We start from the raw sequence: 12750 nt of genomic DNA, 5'->3' as shown, positions 1-12750 counted from the left end.
AGTTCACTGCTGATATTCGGAGAGCTTTCTAGTCTCGCGGCTGTCATCAGCAGCACCTTGTATCGCCCAATCTGCGGATGGCGGTGCGGTTTTGAAAATTGGTCAAAAACTTTGGTGCGGATGGATGGCGGACGGACGGACGAGGAGTTTTGTGATGCGGTTGTGGATGAAATAATAGCTCATCCACGCGTCTCTACTCTTGAGTGTCTCTTACGCAGTGATTTTTAACAGGATTTTTGCCACAACAAACCGTAAGCGCAGAATGTGGAAACAAGAGCACAGGAGAAAAAAGCACTGGCATACAAAAAAATTAAAATAAGTGTACAAAACATGATTTTGTGTGCGATTCAGATAATTTTGAATTCATGTTTCAGTTTTGAGCAATATAATTTTAAACTTGTTTAAATGTTTGATTCACGCTTATTATTTTTATTTCCGTGATCGCGTTGTTTGAGATTCTGGTTTAACTTTGCATTGATTTTAACATTTTTTGCGTTATATTTTCACATGTTTTTAAAAAAAAATTATTTACGCTGATTATTATTTTATCCATGGCCGCAATACATTTGGCGGGAAATTGATCCCATATACCCAGGGGCGTCATGCAAGCCAAAATTCTGGGGGGGCACAATTTGAGACGTTGCAATTGTTTTCTGACGGGTGATATGGATCATGTTAGGAGGGTTCAGGGTGGAATTTTTTTTAATTCTGTCTCCTAAACATACCATTTCAATGCAGTTTGGGAGGGACAGAAATACCTTAACGGAGCTAGCAGCAACCCTCCTCTATCTGAGGACTAAGTTAAAGGGGGGGTGAAATGCTGTTTCATGCATAGTGAGTTTTTCACACTGTTAAAGAGTTGGATTCCCATGCTAAACATGGACAAAGTTTCAAAAATGAATTTGTAAGTTTGATGGAGTAATTCTGTTCCAAAAATACTCCTTCCGGTTTGTCACAAGTTTCGGAAAGTTTTTTTTCGAATACGGGCCTGTGTGACGTCAGAGTCGCCGGAATTTCCTTATACGGGTCTTAAGGGCACTTCTCCCGGAAGGGCGCGCGCGCATCTGTAGCCTAGTGCGTGCGAGAGTACGCCTATGCCCATCAGAGCGCTGGGCTCGGCTGCAATTAAAAAAATGGCACCAAAAAAGTGTGTTTTTGGTTGCCAGGGCAAGACAACATTGCACAAATTTCCAAAGAACCCAGCGTTAAGGGACCTATGGATGGATTTTGTTTTTCCAGAGCAGCAACGGAGTTGTGCAAGTGTTTTTGTTTGTTCCCTTCATTTCGACAGTAATAGTTTTATAAACAAGGCCCAGTTCAACGCCGGATTTGCAGATCGCCTAATACTCAAAGATGGAGCAGTCCCAACGATAAAGGTTCACGGTCGTGCGTTGGAACCGCAGGCGGTGAGTAAAACTGCTTCAAATGTCTGTGAGTTGTTAACTATCGGCGTGTACGTTAAGCACAGAAAGTAAACAACATGATCACATACAGTTAATGTATCTATGGAGCATGCGATGTATGGTGTGTGTTTAAATACATTTGTTTAGCTGGCCACTGTAGGTGTCAGTTTGTTTATTGTAAAAATAAATCATGTCCTCATAAACCAGTCTGTCTGTTTACAACACACAAATGTTGTAAAACTCGCGCATGACATGGTGTTCTAAAAACACTGCGCTCAAGTTCAAATCATTTCTATTTTTAAAAAAACGCTCGAGACCTTATGTTTTTCACCCATTTCACTGCCCATCTCACGTTTTTGTGAGCAAAAACGCGTTCTATATGAACGAGCCCTTATATTGTTTAAGTTATAAGTTATACCGTTCCAGTAGGCCTACACACCACATAGAGACGTCCTGCTGTAGTCGTTGCTGCTGCTGCTGCTGGTCGTCTTCAATCTCAGCCTCGGGATCTGATTCTGGATCAAAAATGTATGGCTGAATCTGATTGTTAGCCATGGTTTATTTTCGGATGTCACTCACAGCTTCCAGACGCTCTCAACGCAAAAGCTTCGCGCGCTCGTGTCGTGATTATTTAGCTCCGCCCACACGGTACGCCTCCACCCGCTCGGGTTTTTCCGGAAAGACTCGGTACAGCCTATCTTTCTTTTATAAATATAATAAAACTAAAGACTTTTTGGAGATATGAAGGATGCAATACTACTCTATAGGTACTCAAGATTAACATGAGATTGAGTGAAACTGAGCATTTCACCCCCCCTTTAAAGTATCTATTTTGTAAGTTTATGTAAGTTTATATAGGCTATATTTATATTTTATCTTACTGGCATAATATTTGAATAATATAGAGGCATTGAATCTATCATCTTACTGCCATACTCTTTTACTAATAATAATAATATATTTCGTATTACTGTTTTATTATGGCAAGTAGTAGCCTACCTCATTTGTAAGTTGCTACTTGCAAATCATGAGCAAGTAAAGTGACCTGATAATAATAACGGAAGTTATATGAGCACATGAGAGAGGCTGACTGCTACACTTTCGTGCACTCTAAGCTTACATCACGGTCATAGCGATCTGTATAACAACTATGCTGTAGCTTTCGAACGGGTAGTCTATCTTTTTTCACTGCATTTGAATTAGCTGCCTGATCCATGAAGAACCGTGAATAACAGTCTATGGGAGAAACATCAAGTCGATGCCTTGATTACGTTAGGTTGGATTTTTCAGTTAGCCTACAACAAATTTAACACCCTTGTTTCTATGAAACTGAAAACAATTGAACCAGCTGGAGACTTTAACACAAGACAAAACAGAACAGATGTTTCAAAACCGATCAGATAACGTTAATATGGCTTATTGGCTTTGTATGGCAGGCAGTAACGTTAGCCAAGTAGTTTACGGTTAGACTAGGCTAGCTATCGATAACGTTACACTGACACAACTTAAGTTAATGCTCTGAATTCGCGGGCTAATAAGTTAAAATTTCCAGGTCAACCACAAATAATCCCACTACCTTTTAATATCATCCGATAACTAATTCAATGCCGATTTGCTGCTTTGCCCACTTACACTTCAAGACCATCTGTAAAACATTGCCAGCTCAACGTGCGAGACGAGTGAGTTGCTTTAACATACACAGCAAAGATTATAGAGGCGTTACCTGTGAAAACTTTTTAATAAAATAGTAAAAAAATATATTTACATGGTAGATGTAAACAAAATCTTAATAGGTGTACTTGGTTTATTATTGTGTTTCGGCAGTGACTAGAAATGTGTACCTTGGATATTATACAATTTGCATGCATACAAAATGTGTGGTAAAAGAGAAAAAATTCATGATGTTTCCAACTCTGACTTTGAACCAGTTCAGAAAGGAAAATGTATTAAATAAAAAAGAAGTAGAATCAATGAATTATGAATCATTTACTGCCATTGTAAGAATAACATGTAATCATATAATCAGTTATAAAAGTAACTGAATCTAATTTCAAGTATTTTAAATTGCAATATAATTTAATTACAAGTGGCCTACTTAATTTTTGGAATCTGATTACCTAATCTAGATTACATGTAATCAATTAATACCCAGCAGAAAGCAAACAAACTACAAAACATGGCGGATATGCGCGACCGACAGTGAGAGGTTTAGATAAAGGTTTGAGTAACTAATCAAAGTTTAAAATTACATTAAATGAAATGTGGCCCGTAGAAGCCGTTTTTGTAAAAAGTAGGCTAACGACTGCGTCATAACCACACGCACTGTAGAGAAATTACTGTATAGACAGGAAGAGAAGCTCAGGCAATCTTTTACTGTATATGAGGCAATCGGGGGGACATGGAGGCATAAAGTCAAGGGAGAGGCCCATAGCAAAGAGTATAGAAGAACAAGATGCGAAACTCTGATGCTTTTTTGGAAACAGCCACTAGGTGTCGCTTCGGTAGCGCGTCCGCCATTTTGGGGTGAAAATTCCAACTGCAGTTACTGGACAACAGCACAGATACCAGTTAATCCAATCATTAAATACACATTTGAGGTAGTTTTTTCTTGCTTTATTAAGTATTTCCATTTTATGCAACTTTACACATTTATTACTATTATTAGTTACCAACTCCACTAGGCCTGAAATATATTTTGTATATTTACCCATACAAAAATGTAATATATGGCCATGTTATATTTTAAATATCATGACATCTATACATATATTTGACTTATCTAAGAACACAATATAGCCTATTCCTGCAACATATATGAACATTTATGTGTCCAAACATGTGAAGAAAATATTTGAGTTAATCTATATATGATACCATATATCTGCATATATTACAGAGTATAGTATTGGTTTCTCGCATATATGGACAACATTAAGTATAAATATGTGACATATTTGTTTCCCACATATTTAATAAATGTATGTAAACATACATGCATGTGATACTGATGCATTGAAATAAGAACATATATGCATATATACATATGTGTCTTAGGCTACATATATTTAACATTTATGTGCATATACGGGAAAATATATGGCACCTCCAAGAAAACGGTAATTTTTGCTATATTGTTTCATATATGTCTATGTGTTTTATATGAATTTTGCATATATTCTCATATAGGCAGCAGACATACATGGGCACTGACCTATATATGTAATTTACTTATATTGACATATTACATTTCTGTATGGGTAATCCCCTGGATCAATATTACAAACATGATGATCTTATAGAACATGAATGAGAGTGGCTGTGTTTATAGTCTTGCTTTAACGGTCATTAATATAAGATAGTAGCTACTGCAAAAAAAAACAAAAAAAAAACTGTTGACTGTAAAGCTATTTTATTGCTGTTATATACTATAAATATTGTCAGATTTGTCTTAGCACAGCTGTCTAGAAGATTTACAACTGTCAGACATGTTGCTCACGTCACATCTACGTCGTCAAGCTTAGTTTGAGTCTGCGCAGTACGCCCAGCCATCAGGAAGTGAGTGCTTCTAATGGGCTTCACTTTTCTCTGTTGAAATCAAGGGGGTCGCTGTGTCCATTTATTTTACTGTCTATGGCTTTAACTCTAGAAGTGAGTGATATATATTTAATAGAACATATAATGACTAAAAGGCACATAGATTATGTCTTATAAATATAACAAAGTAATGCGTGAGGAAACTAGTAATGTTATGTAAATATACACAGAAACATCTTTACGACTTAGTTCGTATTGTCACTCGCATACATTAACTTTTACACATGCAGGGCTATTCAAACGTTCATAAACTAAGTAGAGAACAATGTATAAACAGACTGCTGATTACTTTACAGGCACGCACACAAATTTAGAAAAGATAAATCGTTACAGTACAGCTTGCATCCGTCCGCTTTGCCGAATGGTCAGACTCAATTCAGTGGGCGGGCGCACTGACCTGAACGTCTTTTCCGCAGCACGGATTGCCTACGCACTCTTACCTCCATCGCCCTCATTACTATCAACAGCGCTGTGGAAAAAGGGTACAAGAAGCTGCCTCCTCTCGATGAAGCTGTGGCTGCACATCTGTCCGTCCACTGCAATTGGATGGAAGGCTAAAATCGCTCACCCAACTAAACCCTGCAGGACCACTTCCGCCCTCGCTGGCCGAGCCAGGCACTGCCCTTCACACCATAGTAGTCCTCCAGAGGTTTCAGGCCAAAATCCTTCGGTCTATGGACAAGTCTGGACCAGATCCAGTCGCATTCAGGGACTTGTGCAGCGCTACAGACCTGGCCTAGTGGTATTGGAGTACCATCTATAGCTCAACTCGACTCTTTGGCCCTGCAGTAGAAAGCTTCGCTGAGCGCTTCACTGCTGCTCAGAAGTCTTCGCAGGCAATACGCCACTTCCTGCCAAAGCGCTCCAGCTCTGCAGCTGCTTTAAGTTGCCAGAGAACCACGCAGACTCAGTAGCCAGCGAATCCAGCGGCTGTTACCGCTCAGCTCAATCCAGCGCCTGAGCCTCTTCAGCACCCCCACCCCTGCAAGCATTTCCCTCCTAAACGCCAGGGTCTCTGGCCTAATATAATGCTGTATCCTGAGCCTCAGTAGCCTACCTGGACCTCTAAGAAGGAAGAGAGGAAGAGAATGTCTTGAATTTACCTCCTAACACCCTGTTTAGTTAGAGATTTTCATTGCAAACACTGGACCCTTTCGAGTTCACACACCCATGCAATTGGACCACTGTTATAGCGAACACAATAAAAAACAAAAATAAAAAAATAAAAATTTCCGGACTATAAGTCGCTCCGGAGTATAAGTAGCATCAGTCAAAAAATGCGTCATGAAGAGGAAAAAAACAAATACGTCGCACTGGACTATAAGTTGCATTTATTTATTTGTTGTTCAAGCACCCATCTGGGGACTCGTTCCTCCAGCTCTGGCCATCTTGCTTTCAGCCCGCGATTACCCTTCTTTGTTTTCTTCATTACAGTCGCACACCGGACGAGAGGCGCAGCGCCGTGTCTAGGACAACTCGAGGTATCGCACACCTGACGGCGCGCACTTTCTCAGTTTATGGCCAGCAATATTGTTATGTTTCAGGACATTAGGGAATTAAGATAATGTCTGCACTATGTTATGATCGTACTGTACAATTTCTTTGCTAAGTCCGCAGTCTGAACACACTTTACCTCAGAGCGTCTGTTAACTGAATGAATTGAGAATATCACCTGAAAATCCGATTACATCAGCAATTTTTATTCAAGCAGCTGATTTCTGTAAATGAATGTAAAACTAAATGTATATTGCAGCACAGGGTGAAGTCAGTATACATTTACGATGATTTGAGACAAATAAATGTAAATGAAATGTAAATTGTAAACGGCTCTTTGTGGCGTGGCAAGATTTTGAACAAGGTCCTGAGTCGTTGCTGGGCGCTGCGGACGGACGCCAAATGGCGCCACCAGTACACTTATAGAGAATAATGTGTTCGAATTTTAAAAATGTGGCGCTGCGCGATGTGGCGCTGCGCTTCACGTCCCGTGTGCGACCCGGTGTTTAGAGTAACCTCTGCTTTTCGCCAGTCCCTCACAAGTTTCTCACTCGCTCCAAACTTACTTTTTGCTGCTTGATTACCGTTTATGGCTGCATATTTTGCTACCTGCAGTTTGTAATCTGCAGAATAGTATTTTCTTTTTGGGGGCATTTTCTTTGTGTTCAGTCTTTCTCAGTTGTCCTTAAAGTCCCTGTAAGGCAATTTTTAAAGAGAAATTCTAAACACATTATAAATGTTAGAGATGTATTGCTAAAACATATTACAAAGACTGTGAACTGTGAAGTACTGAATTGTGGAGTTAGACCGTTAAACAGCTTTTCACCATTACTGTGTTCCAAATTTATTTGGCGGGGCTAAAATGGGGGCTTGATGACGCACTGGAGCCCCTGATTTCCTGGACACGCCCCTACTTGATGATGCACTGGAGCCACTGAGGCTGGCCCCACTCCTAACAATATAAATAGAGCACATTCACATCACTTTGCTGCTCAATCGCGAGTTACTGTCAGTACTATTAGTTACTACAGCCTACAGTTTGCTAGCTAGCTATGCCTTCGTCACGGAAATGCGTACTACCTGGATGCGATCACTTACAAAACAGATCGGTGTCCTTATTTAAATTTCCGAAAAATGATCACATCAAGAAGAGGTGGATTAATTTTGTGAAGAGTCATCTTGATTGAGAGCTGAGGATTACCGCCAAAACCCGCCTCTGTAGTGATCATTTTACACAGGATAGTTTTATAAACTTTCGTCGGAGACAACTGGGATTCACTGATAATCCGCTGTTACTGGTGAATGGGGCGAACCGACTAACTCCCGCCTCGGCCTTCATCCTCCCGTCACGCCGACAACTGGTGCCATCATCTGCAGTGCATGCCCACCAGAGTGTAAGGCCTCGTTTACACTGCAGGTATTGATGCCCAATTCTGATTTGTTGCGTATATCTGATAGTTTTGACCGTCTGTTTACATGTTCTTTCAATTGTGACCCATTTCCCATTCATGTGTTTACACTTGATTTACGATCTGAAACTTTTTTTTCCGCGTTTCCCCACGCTGCCTTGCGCGCAGCACGATTTTATTCACGCTGCTTGGGAGCCTGGATTGCATGGACCAGATTTTCGCCTCAGCGAGGGGACCAATCACAGAACAGGGAGGGAGCAGCAAGACGATGACGACGTCTATGCGACACACCGAAGCAGTTTGTTTATACCTATGGATCCAACATGGCAGCAGATGCAAAGTTACCTTTCGATGCAGCCTTAGATATTGTTCTAAGTAGTTTAGTTAAATCTCTGACCCATCGTCTCCTTCGTCGTCTAATTTCTGTCGCTCTACATACGTCATCTGGTATAATTGAAACGATTGGCTATGAGCTACGTACAGGCGCATGTGATAGACATTCGTAGCACCCAATAAACGGCTCTGGGCATTCGTAAACCACGCCTCAAATACGAGAAAATAAACGTGGTTCCCAGACCCATGTCTCAATGAGACGAGGTCTGACGTTAGCCAGGCTAATCTGAAACATCACACATGCTTAAAGGGTTTTTTGCACAGATGGACGAACGCGAAATATGCTTGATGCTAGCTTTGCAATATATGCGATGTTCGCCAAACATTAGCATGATTTTGAAGTGGACGAGGATGAAAAGGGCCATCATTGCAGCCTGCGCATGTGCTTCAGTTATTGTGTGCGAGAGAGCTCTCAGGACTGCTGGGAACATACAACACGATCTCATTAAGTGCATCTATACCATTTTATTTCTCGTACCATTTATACACCAAAAATAGTTTTTGCGTGCATGATACGCACTGTAAACCCCTTGCATAGGATTAGGGATGTGTGGAGTGCGTGTGTATTACACGCCATAAACTGCTTATCATATGCACGCGAAAACTATTTTTGGCGTAAATGGCACGAGAAATAAAATTTATACTATAGATACGCACTTTTATGAGATCGTGGCGGGCTTTAAAGAGGAGCAGTGGGTCTATGGCATAATGAGCAAGCCAACCTTTGATATGTTGTCAACGTGTGTGCAAAAACCTCTCCTACGACGACACAACGTTTTGCATATGCGCGTCGGGGTTTCTCTCGTCATTAAACCGCGGAGACGTTGCTTAATGCCTCAGAAAATCCGATCTGCCTGTTTATATCTGATTTATTTCCACATATGAACAAGGCCTGAAACCGATTTCGAAATATCCGAATACATGCATTTTTTTCCTGTTTACACTGTCATAGAACACATCCGATCTGTGTCAAGGCCTAAGTTGCCTTGTGTGGTTATGTTATAATTATAGTAGGTAGTCCACAGTAACTCGACGGCAGCTTTTCAGCAGCGAGTGGGCGTGGTTTCAGCACAGCCAGCAGACATGCCCCCAGCAATTGAGAGCAGAGACTACTGCTCATTTTTTCAAGATTTTGATAGCTTGATTTATGTACTTGCCGGCTTTTCTATCATTCAAATTTGGCTGGGTGGCTAATAACACATTTTACTGCGGTGTGACAAACTCAGAACACACAGGCCTACTTAATGTTGACTTTATAGGGACTTTAAGTTAATGTTTCAGTTTTCAGTTGTTTTCCGTTAATTTTATGAGGGGGTAGGCTACAGGAGTAGCATAGAGTGCCCTCTTGCGGCTGTAGACAGTAATGATTTCTCTGTTCATGTCAGTCAGTATGAATTAATTTTGTTAACTCGCAAAAGTTGACTATAGGCTTGCGCATGCGGGTCACTTCTGGGTCATTTCACGTTCACGTTCACACAGGAGATCACAAAAGGCCGCATTTAATTGGAAATGTGAACGGCCTTGCAAAAAAATCGGATTTTTTCAAAAAATCGGAATTGTGCATTAAGCCCCTGCAGTGTGAATGAGGCCTAACTCGCAGCAGGCCCGGCTGCAGGATGAAATGACAGAGGAGGCATGTGAAATTGTTAGGGGGCCATCATATAACAATCAATTGATATACCATCAATGAACAATCAATACACACACACCTTGCTTTGAAACGACAGATTTTTAAGTGCAGCGCTCCCTAAAATACTCCATATGCAACTGCACAGGTAAACACGAAATAAAACGATAAGCCAGCGTAATTTATTATGCATATAGTAACCCTTTCACACTTAAGTTTAAAATATTCTTCTAACAGACTCCCCAGAGTGAGTTTTTTCAAGGTGACCGTTATTTTAGCTTCCATGGCAACGCGTCAAATTTGTCACGTGACACACCGCAGCCACAATAATGCATGACAGACGTATCTCTTTTATTTTGTTTTTCCTTTTTATTCAAAATATTAACAAACTTGCTTACCATGTCATCAACTATCTGATTTTCCGATTCTCCAAAATGTGTAAGTGAGTGTGTTTAACGTTAATCGTTTAAAACCTTTATAAATAATCTTAATCTTAATCTATAACGTGAGATGGGCGCCACCATGTTTCTTTGCGCCGGTGTGGTGAAGAGATGAGTCCCACTGAAGAGATGGGTCCCACCTTAGGACCCCATTAGTATGCCAGTAGTATTCCTGATCTAAATATGTTCTCGCGATAACTTGTAGCTAACGTGAACTGTTATAGCTTTATGTGGAATGCTAAATCCCGCTGCTATGGTAGTACCCCAGAGTGCAAGATAAGATAAAAAATAAAAGATAAAAGCAGTTTGTTGCCATCAAGTAATACATTTATTTGTATTGCGCTTTTCATAGTAGGTTGCGTCAATAGCAGAGGAGAAAGGCCGCGAAATTTAAAAATACTACTTTTATTGTGTCACGAAATGTAGTTTTAAGAATTTTTCAGTCGAGAATGTAGTTGCTTAAAGCTCAAATCTGTGGTTTATTTATAAAGATAGCGCCTATTTAAAATTTTGATCTGACATTTTCGGAGTTGTGAGATCCAGGCGATAACCGGGCGCACAGCGCTCATGTAACCCGCCTGGAACAGCCTTACCTTGGCTAGTCCTTCTGACGTTTGCCGCTGGCTCTGATGTCTCTAGTCTAGTAGTTGAACATGAGATATAATTCGGCTTGTATAAGTCGATCTTTGGTCTCATTAATCTATAGTTTGTTCCGTGGCAAATCGTTTTGGCTGAGGGCAAAGTGAAGTCTCATAACTTTATATATTTAGGCTATTTAACTTTAACGTTGTAGCCTGCTGACTTAGGTTGACTGAATCTTTTAACTTGCTTTATTTCTTGACTTGTATAGCTTCTTATACCTTTTAGGCTACTTATACTTTAATAATGGCTATTATTGATCAATAAAACTGAAATTTAACAAAAAGAGACAGGGTTGTGTCATTTCATGTGCCTTCCAGTTTGCCCATCTAAGTAAAAACAGTGAGTGATGTTACATAGCACAACAGACTTTGTGCGTGTACAAATGCACGTGTTACAGGATGTTTGTGTGTTTTTCAGAGTTCCTCAGCCAGTCCAGCCTCCTCGTCCACCAAGTCACGACCCAATCATGCCAAGGGGAAATGACGACAAGATTCAGCGAGCTATCTACGCCTGCTGCGTTGTGCCTCCCAGTTTGCCCATCTAAGTAAAAACAGTGAGTGATGTTACATAGCACAACAGACTTTGTGCGTGTACAAATGCACGTGTTACAGGATGTTTGTGTGTTTTTCAGAGTTCCTCAGCCAGTCCAGCCTCCTCGTCCACCAAGTCACGACCCAATCATGCCAAGGGGAAATGACGACAAGGTTCAGCGAGCTATCTACGCCTGCTGCGTTGTGCCTTCCAGTTTGCCCATCTAAGTAAAAACAGTGAGTGATGTTACATAGCACAACAGACTTTGTGCGTGTACAAATGCACGTGTTACAGGATGTTTGTGTGTTTTTCAGAGTTCCTCAGCCAGTCCAGCCTCCTCGTCCACCAAGTCACGACCCAATCATGCCAAGGGGAAATGACGACAAGGTTCAGCGAGCTATCTACGCCTGCTGCGTTGTGCCTTCCAGTTTGCCCATCTAAGTAAAAACAGTGAGTGATGTTACATAGCACAACAGACTTTGAGTGTGTACAAATGCAAGTGCTACAGGATGTTTGTGTGTTTTTCAGAGTTCCTCAGCCAGTCCAGCCTCCTCGTCCACCAAGTCACGACCCAATCATGCCAAGGGGAAATGACGACAAGGTTCAGCGAGCTATCTACGCCTGCTGCGTTGTGCCTTCCAGTTTGCCCATCTAAGTAAAAACAGTGAGTGATGTTACATAGCACAACAGACTTTGAGTGTGTACAAATGCAAGTGCTACAGGATGTTTGTGTGTTTTGCAAAAAAAAAAAGCTGCTCTTTTTCAGTACCACAGCGTCCTCGTCTCATGGTGTCATCTCATGGTCTCAGGTGCCTCGGCACATCTCACCTGACTGCATCATCTAGGCCTCAGGATGGTTCCACAAAAAATTGACTGCACATATAATATGAATTACTTCAAACTACAGATTGTACTTTACATACAGCAAAAGACACTGCATCTATTTGGGTCTCATTAGTTAATCCAGGATGGACCTAAAAAAAACTTTAACCTTACGGTTCATTAAACAGTTTTAGCACTGCTAACTCAACATTATTATTTTTTTAATCTTCACACTGTATAGCCAGAGAACTATAACAAAAGTATTTAGGAAATTAAAGACACACTACAGTATGTCTGTTTAAAGCTGCTTTGTATTGTTGTGTATTTTTAAAAAAATCTATAAATGTCCAAAAATGATGTGCATTTTGCTTGTAGTTTTGTGTTAATAAAAATCA

The 12750-nt window shown here is 40.6% G+C and overlaps 1 long non-coding RNA gene across 2 annotated transcripts in view; it reads left to right on the top strand.

Moving 5' to 3' along the window:
* Positions 1 to 12197, top strand: part of LOC143714790 (uncharacterized) — a 34979-nt gene extending 22782 nt beyond the window's left edge. Inside the window, exons 1-5 of one of the 2 annotated variants that reach the window (XR_013195609.1) lie at positions 11308 to 11341; positions 11420 to 11555; positions 11634 to 11769; positions 11848 to 11983; positions 12062 to 12191. This is a non-coding gene — a long non-coding RNA (uncharacterized LOC143714790). Of the gene's footprint in view, positions 1 to 11307; positions 11342 to 11419; positions 11556 to 11633; positions 11770 to 11847; positions 11984 to 12061 lie in introns of those variants that run through there. The other variant, XR_013195610.1, reaches the window with a different exon arrangement.
* Positions 12198 to 12750: the final 553 nt, after the last annotated feature.

This window comes from Siphateles boraxobius, unplaced genomic scaffold, assembly GCF_051911475.1.
Source record: "Siphateles boraxobius isolate OS27281-9 unplaced genomic scaffold, OSU_SipBor_1 55, whole genome shotgun sequence".
Classification (NCBI taxonomy): Eukaryota; Metazoa; Chordata; class Actinopteri; order Cypriniformes; family Leuciscidae; genus Siphateles; species Siphateles boraxobius.
Note: the sequence above shows the minus strand (reverse complement) of the source record. Positions and strands in the feature narration are given on the sequence as shown.